Source organism: Humulus lupulus, chromosome 4, assembly GCF_963169125.1.
Source record: "Humulus lupulus chromosome 4, drHumLupu1.1, whole genome shotgun sequence".
Lineage (NCBI taxonomy): Eukaryota > Viridiplantae > Streptophyta > Magnoliopsida > Rosales > Cannabaceae > Humulus > Humulus lupulus.
Window position 1 is genome coordinate 25,898,918 of NC_084796.1, and position 9,764 is coordinate 25,908,681.

A 9,764-nucleotide genomic window follows, 5' to 3' on the forward strand; every position below is an offset into this window, starting at 1 on the left:
ATGAATTTAAATGAAAATATCTTAAATATCTTATATCATAATTATAATATTTTAATATATTAAAATATTTAAAATTAATTTGTTAGTCTATTTTTAAATTTGAATTTGAATGTTTGTAGAAAATATCTAATTATTTAAATCTCAACTAACAAAAATATCTTTTTTTTTCTTTAAAAAAAATTAAATACAAAATAAATCTGATATTTTTGGCTTTTATTATAAATAATAAATATCTACAATTTTAATTTACTTTAATTTAAAAAAAAATTAAAAAAAAATAGGATGAACAGTACCTGTATCGGGTACTGTTCATTAGCTGGGCTGCAGTGGTATGTGCGCGCAGCACAGGAGGCTGCCGAGGGACGCGTGCGTGATGCGCGCAGGGCGCGCACGCATGGCAGCCAGTGCAAATTTTTCCAAAAAAAATTTTTAGAGCAATTTTTCAAACCAAAACCATTTTATAATTAATTTTAACATGTTTTACACAAAATAAAGCATACATAGAAATTAATAACATAGAAAACACAACAAAATAACCTAAAAATTGATAAAATTCACATAAAATCAATATGCTTCATAAAAACATGAAAACCATCCAATTATTCAAACATATCAAATAATCCAATTTTAAACATGATCATGCATGAGAATAAAGATTACCAAAGGCTCTGAGGCCATTTGTTGGAAAAAGCTTATACAGGATCTTTATTTATTTTCATGTATATCTAATATTAAACAAATTAATACGAGATAGCCTAAAACATGTTTCTAAAATTGAATTCAAAGATAAACAAATAATAGAATACTTACAGTATACGCAGCGGAATTAAAGAGTTCTTCCTTCAGTTTCTCTAACTCTTGTATCCTTTCTGTCGCAGAGTATTATCAAGAAACTGAACCGATCTTCTATTTTCTTCACAATCGTCCAATGTATCCTTAGAAACACCTAGACTAGTGTGGGCAATTCTCAACACATGAGATAGATATAGACAGAAGAAGAGACAATAACAAAGAGGCTTTGAAAAGGACTTGTGTTTAGAGAGAATCTAAAACTATCAGAAAATCTGACTTGTGACTTCTCAAACTTCTGTTTTGACTTCTCTCTAAGCACTCCTTTTATAGACTCAATTAGACCATTTAATTTAATTAAAAAATCAATAAAATAACAGCCATTTTGAAGCCCTAGGTCGAAAATACCATGGGCTATAGGCCCGTGAAATTTCCCATTTGATTATAAGCCCATTGGACTTAAAATCAAGGCCTGTATTATTTTCTATTGATTTAATTAATTAAATAATTATTTATATCCTTTATCAAATTAATTATTTATAATTTGAACCTTGATTTAAATTTATTTATTAATTTAGATACCAATTTATCTTAATTAATAAATCTGCCATAATTTCTCTTTTCTTCTCAAAATTACACAACTCTGTGAAACTATCCAAAATTGACCTGGTCAACTTTGATAATTCTAATTGATGATTAAACCAATTAATTGAGACTATCTAGATGATTTATCCAAGGTACAATGGGGACCATGGGCCTATGAAATCAAGCTCCAATAAGTTATCATAAATCAAATAAATAAATTTACTAACTTATTAATTCCTCGTGACTCCACTATAGACTCAGAATTGCACTCTTGAATTCATAGAATGCTCTATAACAAATATAGATACACTATTAATTATCCATTGTTACAACAATAATTGTCACTCAATCCTCTATAGACGGTCTACAATGAGAAAGGACTAAAATACTGTTTTACCCCTCATTGTATTTTATCCTTAAAACACTTAGTTCCTTGTAAATGATATTTCAGTAAACTAGTTTAATTACTGAAATAAGATCTCTATCATTTAACACCTTGAACCAAACTAAAAGGAAACCATCGTTTCACTTCTTCATCAGAAGCTATAGATGTTCATATCTATGATTAACACTCCCACTCAATTATACTACCGAGTTCCCAAGATGTAAGTATGGACTAGTTCGTAGGGTAAGCTGGTAACGAACAAGTCAAAGAACTCAAATAATACAATCAGTTAGAATACTAACCACTCAGAATTGAGATTCAATTGACCTATGGTCAACTATATGATATGACTAGAATAGATAATAACAGTATGTTCACTTATCTTATCAACTGTCAATATCTGTCTAGTCCGATGTAACAAATACATCCGATCTTATCTACTTTGCTAATGTTCTGGAAAGAACATAACACTGTAATGTGTAAGTAGATCATATCGTAGATTGGCAAGTCAGTGTAAATCCTATGCACTGACTAATCTTTGGGCTAACTTATTTTGCACATATAATCATATTTATATTCCACTGTGATTACGTCACTATAAATAAGATTAGCTATATGCTCGGGATTTAATAGAAGTTTATATTAAACAAATAATCATGAAAATAAAACATGTGAGCAAAGTGATTAACCAAGTCAAAAAATGATTTCTATTCTTTTATTGATAATAAAATGAGATTACAAAGAATTTGGGTTTTAATTAGGGCATAAAACCCCAACACTTAAAATTTCCTTCGCGTAAGACTTCTGCGATCTGGTACAGTCCTTCCCAGTTCGGGCCCAACACACCATTTTTGGGGTCTTTATTCACCAAAAAGACCCTTTGGAGAACTAGATCGCCTAATCCAAGTCTGTGTCCCTTGACTTTTGAATTGAAATAGTGAGTGATCTTTTATTGATAATGGGTGAGTTGTAATTGCGATTCCTCTCATTTTTCTTCGATCAGATCGAGAGATGCGCTAAGTAGCCCGTTATTCTGTTCTTGATCAAACGTCCTCTGCCTGTGAGTAGCTACCTTGGCTTCAATTTGAAGCATGGCCTCGCTTTCGAAGGTTAGGGAAAAAGGAGTATGCCCCGTGGAGGTCCGGTTAGAAGTTTGGTAGGCCCACAGTACTTATGGAAGCTGCTCGGGCCATAATCCTTTGGCTTCATCCAACCTTTTCTTCAGGCTTGCCTTAAGGGTCTTATTTACAACCCCGGCCTGGCCATTGGCTTGTGGGTATGCTACCGATGAGAAACTCTTTGTTATGTCGCATCTTTCACAAAAGTTTGTGAAGAGATCACTATCGAACTGTGTCCTGTTTTCTAACACAATCTTCTTAGGAAGTCCAAATCGATAGTTGATATTCTTCACCATGAAATCCTGGTCTCTCTTTGAGGTGATGGTTGCCAGAGGTTGTGCTTCTACCCACTTTATGAAGTAATCAATTGCCACTACCGCATATCAAACTCCTCCTTTTCCCATAGGTAGGGAACCTATCAGGTCAATTCCCCATGCTGCAAATGGCCACGGAAATGAAATCATTGTTAGCTCGACTGGAGCAGATCAGGCAACTATGGCAAAACGTTGGCATTTGTCGCACTTCTGAACGTACGGATCGAATCTTTTGTTAAAGTGGGCCAAAAATAGCCCTGCCTAAATACCTTCAGTGCCAGGTTTTGCCCCCAGTGTGATCTCCACAAAAACCTTCATGTATTTATTGCAAAATAGTTTTGGCTTCCTTAGGCAAAACACATCGTACCGTGGAGCTTGATAAAGTATTTTTCTCGCGTCTTTTCTGTCATCAGGTACCTTTCCAGTCCCGAGATATTCCATTATAGGAGTCATCCAAGTCAGTCTTATATCAGTCATACCTACCTCCATAGTTTCTCCTGTTACACTTGGGCTCTCCAAGAACTCCACTGGTACTACATTTAATGTTTCGGCCTCTTTTGTGGTAGCAAGTCATGCCAAAGCGTTAGCGTTAGAGTTCTGCTCACAGAGTATCTGTTCAACAAAGCTAAACTCAAATTCAGACAGCTCCGCATTTACCTTAGCCAAGTAGGCCGCCATCTTGATGCCTTGAGCTTGATATTCTCCCAATACCTGATTTACCACGAGTTGGGAATCACTATAGCATTGAATGGATTTCGCCCTCAGCTCTTTTGCCACCCTCAGTCCTGTCAATAAGGCCTCATATTCCGCTTTTTTGTTGGATGCCTCAAATCTGAATCGCAAAGCTGTATGGAATCGATGTTCTTCTGGCGAGATTAAGATTATCCCTGCTCTTGATCTGTTCTAGTTTGACGATCCATCAACGAAGATTTTCCATAATTCCTGCACCGACTCCCTCATGATCTCGTCTGAAAACCGATGCATTCAGCCATAAAATCAGTAAGGGCTTGACTTTTGATTGCAGTTCGTGGCGTGTATAATATCTCAAACTGGCTAAGTTCGATGGCCCATTTTAAGAGACGTCCCGACGTTTCAGTTTTTTGCAAAACTTTCCTTAAAGGTTGGTCGGTTAAGATGTTGATAGAATGGGACTGGAAATATGGCCAGAGCTTTCTAGAAGCCAAAATTAGACAGAATGCCAGCTTCTCTATTAGCGGGTACCGTGATTCAACTCCGAGAAGCCTCTTGCTTACATAATACACTGGTTTCTGAGCACGGTCTTCTTCTCGTACTAACATGGCACTGACTGCATTCTCTGTCACAGCCAGATAAAGGAATAGAGACTCTTCAGATATCGGTTTGGATAATACCGGGGGCTCTGCCAGATGCATTTTCAGATCGTGGAATACCTGTTTGCATTCTTCGGTCCACTCAAATTTCTTGTTTCCTATGAGCAAGTTGTAGAATGGCAGACACTTGTCAGTGGACTTCAAAATGAAGTGATTTAAAGTCGTCACCCTTCCAGTTAGGCTTTGAACTTCCTTATGCGACATGGGTGAAGGCATGTTTAACAACGATCTGATTTTTTCAGGATTCGCTTCTATTCCCCTTGTGTTGACTATGAAAACCCAAAAAAATTCCAGATGCCACCCCGAAAATGCATTTATGGGGATTCAGCTTCATGTCATATCTCCGTAAGATTCCAAAACATTCTTCCAAGTCAGATACATGTTTATTGGCAGTCTTTGACTTGAAAAGCATGTCATCAACATACACCTCCATGTTTCTCCCGATCTGGTTAGCGAACATTTTGTTGACCAAGCGTTGGTATGTAGCCCCGACATTTTTACATCTGAATGGCATAACTTTGTAACAATATACATTATGTTTGGTCATGAAACTGGTATGCTCTTGGTCTGCAGGGTTCATCGCGATCTGGTTATAACCAGAGTACGCGTCCATGAAAGACATGAACTAATGACCTGTCGTGGCATCTACCAACTGGTCAATCCTTGGCAGTGGGAAAAAATCCTTGGGACAAGCCTTGTTTAGGTCGAAGAAGTCGATACAGGTTCTCCACTTCCCATTAGACTTTGGGACCAGTGCAGGATTGGCAACCCAGATTGGGTATTTTGCATCCTGGATAAACCTGCATTTTAATAACCGAGCTACTTCTTCCTCTAGTACTTCAACTCGAACTGTTCCCAAGAGTCTCTGTATTTGGGATTTTGCAGGCACGTTCTTGTCCAAATTTAATGTGTGCATTATTATATTCAGACTAACTCCCACCATACCCTCATGCGACCAGGCAAAAACATCCAGGTTCTTCTGTAAAAAATTGACCAGCTCATTTTTTCTTTTGTCTTCAAGATTCTTTCCAATCTTTACAACTCTTGAAGATTCTTTGGGGTCGATGTTCACTCCCTCGAGCTCTTCTATGGATTTGAGCTCTGACCTATCTTTGCCTATCCGTGGATCAATGTCGTCTCGTTAGGCAACCTCACTCTCCTCTTCTTGTTGAGTTTTTTTCGCCCCCCAAGTGAAGAACTGCCAAGAGCTCCAGATTTAAGGAGTGCCTTCATGGCTGGAGGGTCCGGATCTAGGCCCGTGGTAAAAAGGCCCAGGGTGGCAAAGAAGGCCACCCCTAAGACAGGGGGTACTACAAAGTCACCTCCGAAGGGTAAAGGTCCGAGCACAACTCGGGAGCAGCCAGTAAGAGAGTTTCCCCCAGCTACGGTAACGAATGTCACGGTTAAGAAAGCTCCTCCTCCCCCTCCTCGACATATGCCTTCTTCACATCCCCAAGTGATTCAAACTGAGGTCCTTGCCCGAAGTGAGATTTCCCTCTTCCGGATATCGGTCGAGCCACACGATCTGGACAAGATCCCTGAGGATTTTCGGGGTATCATGGAGACGACGAGTCACATGGTGGGCCATGCGTACAAAGCTAGTGCTAGGGATCTGAGGGCCATAGAAGAGCACAGCCCAGAAGTTGTCCTCGAGTTCTTCTATGGCTTTGAGTTCTGACCTGTCTTTGCCTATCCGTGGATCAATTTCGTCTCATTGAGCGACCTCACTATCCTCTTCTTGTTGAGGTTCTTCCATCCCCCGAGTGATTTCTACTTCCTGGGACTCCTCACCTTTGTCACTTACTGTAACGACCCAAATTCGCTAATAAGGCTTAAGGGCCTTGATTAGTGTGTCTGGAGGGCATAATGGGAATTATGTGTGACTTTGATGAGTAAATGCATGATATATGACTATTTGAATATTTGAGACGCATGACTATGTGTACTAGTATGCATGTAGGCCCTGATTAGGTTAGAAGGGCATAATCGTAATTTTGGTCATTATGGGCATAATTGTATTGCTATATGTGATAATTGTTGAGACCACATTATTATGTGGATATATTCATGATCTGTGACTCGAGACAATCTTAGTGGGCAAAGTAGCGAAAAAGTCATGGCGGGATTTATACCCGGCTCGGGGTGAGCCTGGAGGTTTAAATGGGAATTCAGTGAGCATATTGGAGTCTATTTTGACATCGAGGAATATTATTGGTGATTAGTTAGGTATCGGGAATTAAGCAGTAAATATTTGAGACACTTGAGGAATTAGCGGGAATTGGGTAAAATGACTAGAATGCCCTTAAGTGGATTAAAGGATTAGAAATAAAGGGGAGGGCATTAAGGTCATTTGGCTTGTAAGGGATAAATATACTAAGGATTTATGTTATTGGAAGTGGTAGAATGTAATAGAAGTCTGAAAAGAAAAGAAGGAAAAGAAAGGAGGAAGAAAAGGAAGGAAAAACAGAGCTGTTTTCCTAGGAGTCGGTTGGTGATCTCCTTCGCCGTTTCAGGGTGTTTTCTTGGAGCAAAATTCAGAGGGGAGCTAGGTCAACTAAGTCATAAGGTTTCTGAGCTAAGCTTGAGGATTTGGCAAGGGTTTAGCAAGGTTAGGCCATCACTTAAGGTAAAATTCTGTAACTCCTTCAGTTCTAGTTTTGGTGTTTAGCAAATATATCTAAGCTGTGTTGATGGGGAATTATAGAGAAGTTGGAGCCAAGGGTGGAGGAAGAGCAAGACAAGGAGGTCTAGAGGAAACTTAAGGTCAAAGTTCCATCAAAGGTATAAACTCTAAGCTTATAACTCTGATGTTTTGACTGTCTGTGACTAGCACTACAGCGCTAGCCTTTGGGCGCTATAGCGCTAGGCGATGCATGCTGAGGGGATTTTTCTTCTGTTTGTAGCGTTGTAGCGCCCTCCTAAGAGCACTGTAGCGCTGCCCTGTTTTCAGAAGGGGATTTTAGTGTTGTTTGCAAGGGTTTTTGACCAAGGGTTTGGGGTTTGATTCCACCACCTTGTTTGGTGGAACAAGGACTTCCCGGGGGCTTGGGTTTGGCCCCGAGGCTAGGTTTTGGACTTGAGGATTGTGTGGTTGTGTTTAGGTGAGCGCTAGGGCTTGAGGGGGATCGTGCTCAAGGAGTCGAGCGATCAAAGCTAGCGAATCGAAAGGTAAGAAAACTGCACCCGATCATATGATTGTGATGGGACTAAGTGCTCCCGATACTTGTATTATGTCAATGATGGTATTATGCCATGGGACATGTGATAGCGGCCTAAGGGTGCCGTACACAATATTTTCGCACAGGGCGCGGCTTGGCCACTGGTAGTCGAGGACAACTTAATATTCACTAAGCTCGGTTTAAGCGGGTCGGAGTCAGTGGGATAACGGAGGGAGCGGCCTGAGGGCGCTAGCACTAGTTATCATATGTGAACTGATATATGATATGAGTTGATATGTTTAGTATGTTGAATACTTGATTATACTGAATGATTATATGGTTGAGAATATGTGATGCAACATGAGATATTGATTTGTCTGTTGATTGCTTATGCTCTGTTGTTGTGTTTTCTTGCTGGGCCTTGGCTCATGGGTGCTACGTGGTGCAGGTAAAGGCAAGGGCAAGCTAGACCAATCCTGAGATGGAGAGCTGCGGGGTTGAATGTACATAGCCAGCTGTTCGATCGCCACGGTCGAGGAGTGGATCAGGACAGGGATTGCCTAACTGTCTGTTTTGCCTTAATATGGCTTGATATTGTATCTAAACCTTATTTATTTTGTAAACAGTCCTTAATCTTATTTTTTTGGGATCCCGTGTAAACAGGAAATGTTTCTTAATGAAAATGTGGCTTTTGAGACCAAAATGTTTTAATCCTAGTTCCTTTATAGTTTCAATATCATGTTTTAAATTAAATGACTTGATTAGCAAGTCTGGCACTTTATAAACACACAGTGTAATGGTCTTGCCTATCCAGGGCGTTACACTTACAACCATTGCTTGCAGCCCAAGTTGTGACTTTCCCTTCATAGAAATGTTGTAGCATTCTCTGGCAGCAAGCTGATCGCCTCTGACTATGCATATCCCCGAAGCTAAGGGGAATTTCATTGCCAGGTGCCGGATAGATTTATGGCTTCAAATGCCATCGGCACAGGTCGGCCCAAAATTGCATTGTATGCAGCTAGACAATCAATTACCACGAACTCGAGTACTTTGGAGACAATTCGTGACTCTTTTCCTGATGTCACCACTAGTCTGATTGTCCTTATGGTCGTTGTCCCTTCACCCGAAAACCCTTACAGAGTCATCGAGGTCGCCTTCAAATTGGATACGGATAGCCCCATTTTTTCCAAGGTGGACCTGAAAATTAAATTTACAGAGCTTTCGTTATCCACTACTATTCTTCGGACCCTTCGGTTGGCGAGCTGCATGGTTACTACTAGCGGATCATTATGTGGGAATTGGATGTGGCTAGCATCCTCTTCTGTGAAAATGATTTGTTGTTTTTCCAATCGCCGCTATTTCGATAACCGTTGCTCCGGGACGAACTCCACCCCGTTATGAGCCTTCAACTCATTAATGTACCTCTTTTGGGCCCCGCTACTCGTGCCCGCCAAATGAGGTCCACCTGCAATAGTGGTTATATCTCCCCTACTATTGGAGGAGGTTCGACGTGGTTTGCCTAAGCTCCAGATTGGCCTATCGAAGCTTCTGGGACTGATTGAGAGTTCTGCCCTGCGGGCTGATTTGGAACTACCCGATTTTGGGCATACTGAGCCAACGGTCCAGCTCTTATGAGAGTTTCAATTCCATCCTTCAGCTGCCGACAGTGTTATGACCGATGTCATTATGGAATTGACATAATTTTGAAGGATCTCTCTTTGCCTTCTAGTTTCTCAAAGGTTTTGGCTTCTTCCATGGAAGGCGATTAGAATTAGCCAGAAAGATATGCTCTCGGGTGTCCGTTAGGTCGGTATATGTAGCATAGATAGGTTACTTCTCCACGGACTTGTTTTTTTTTTTTGTCTCACTCTGGTCGCCCTCACCATTCCCCTTCGTTTTGTTGTTCCCACCATGGTTATTCTGGGTAACAGTTGAGTCATAGTTGCAACATCCGTTACCGCTCCAACGGGTTGGACAGGGGTCTGGCTGGTTCCTGTGATAGAAGCTCGCGCCTCCTCCAGGTTTATCCATTCTTGAGCTCGGGCCAAGAATTCGTCTACACTTTT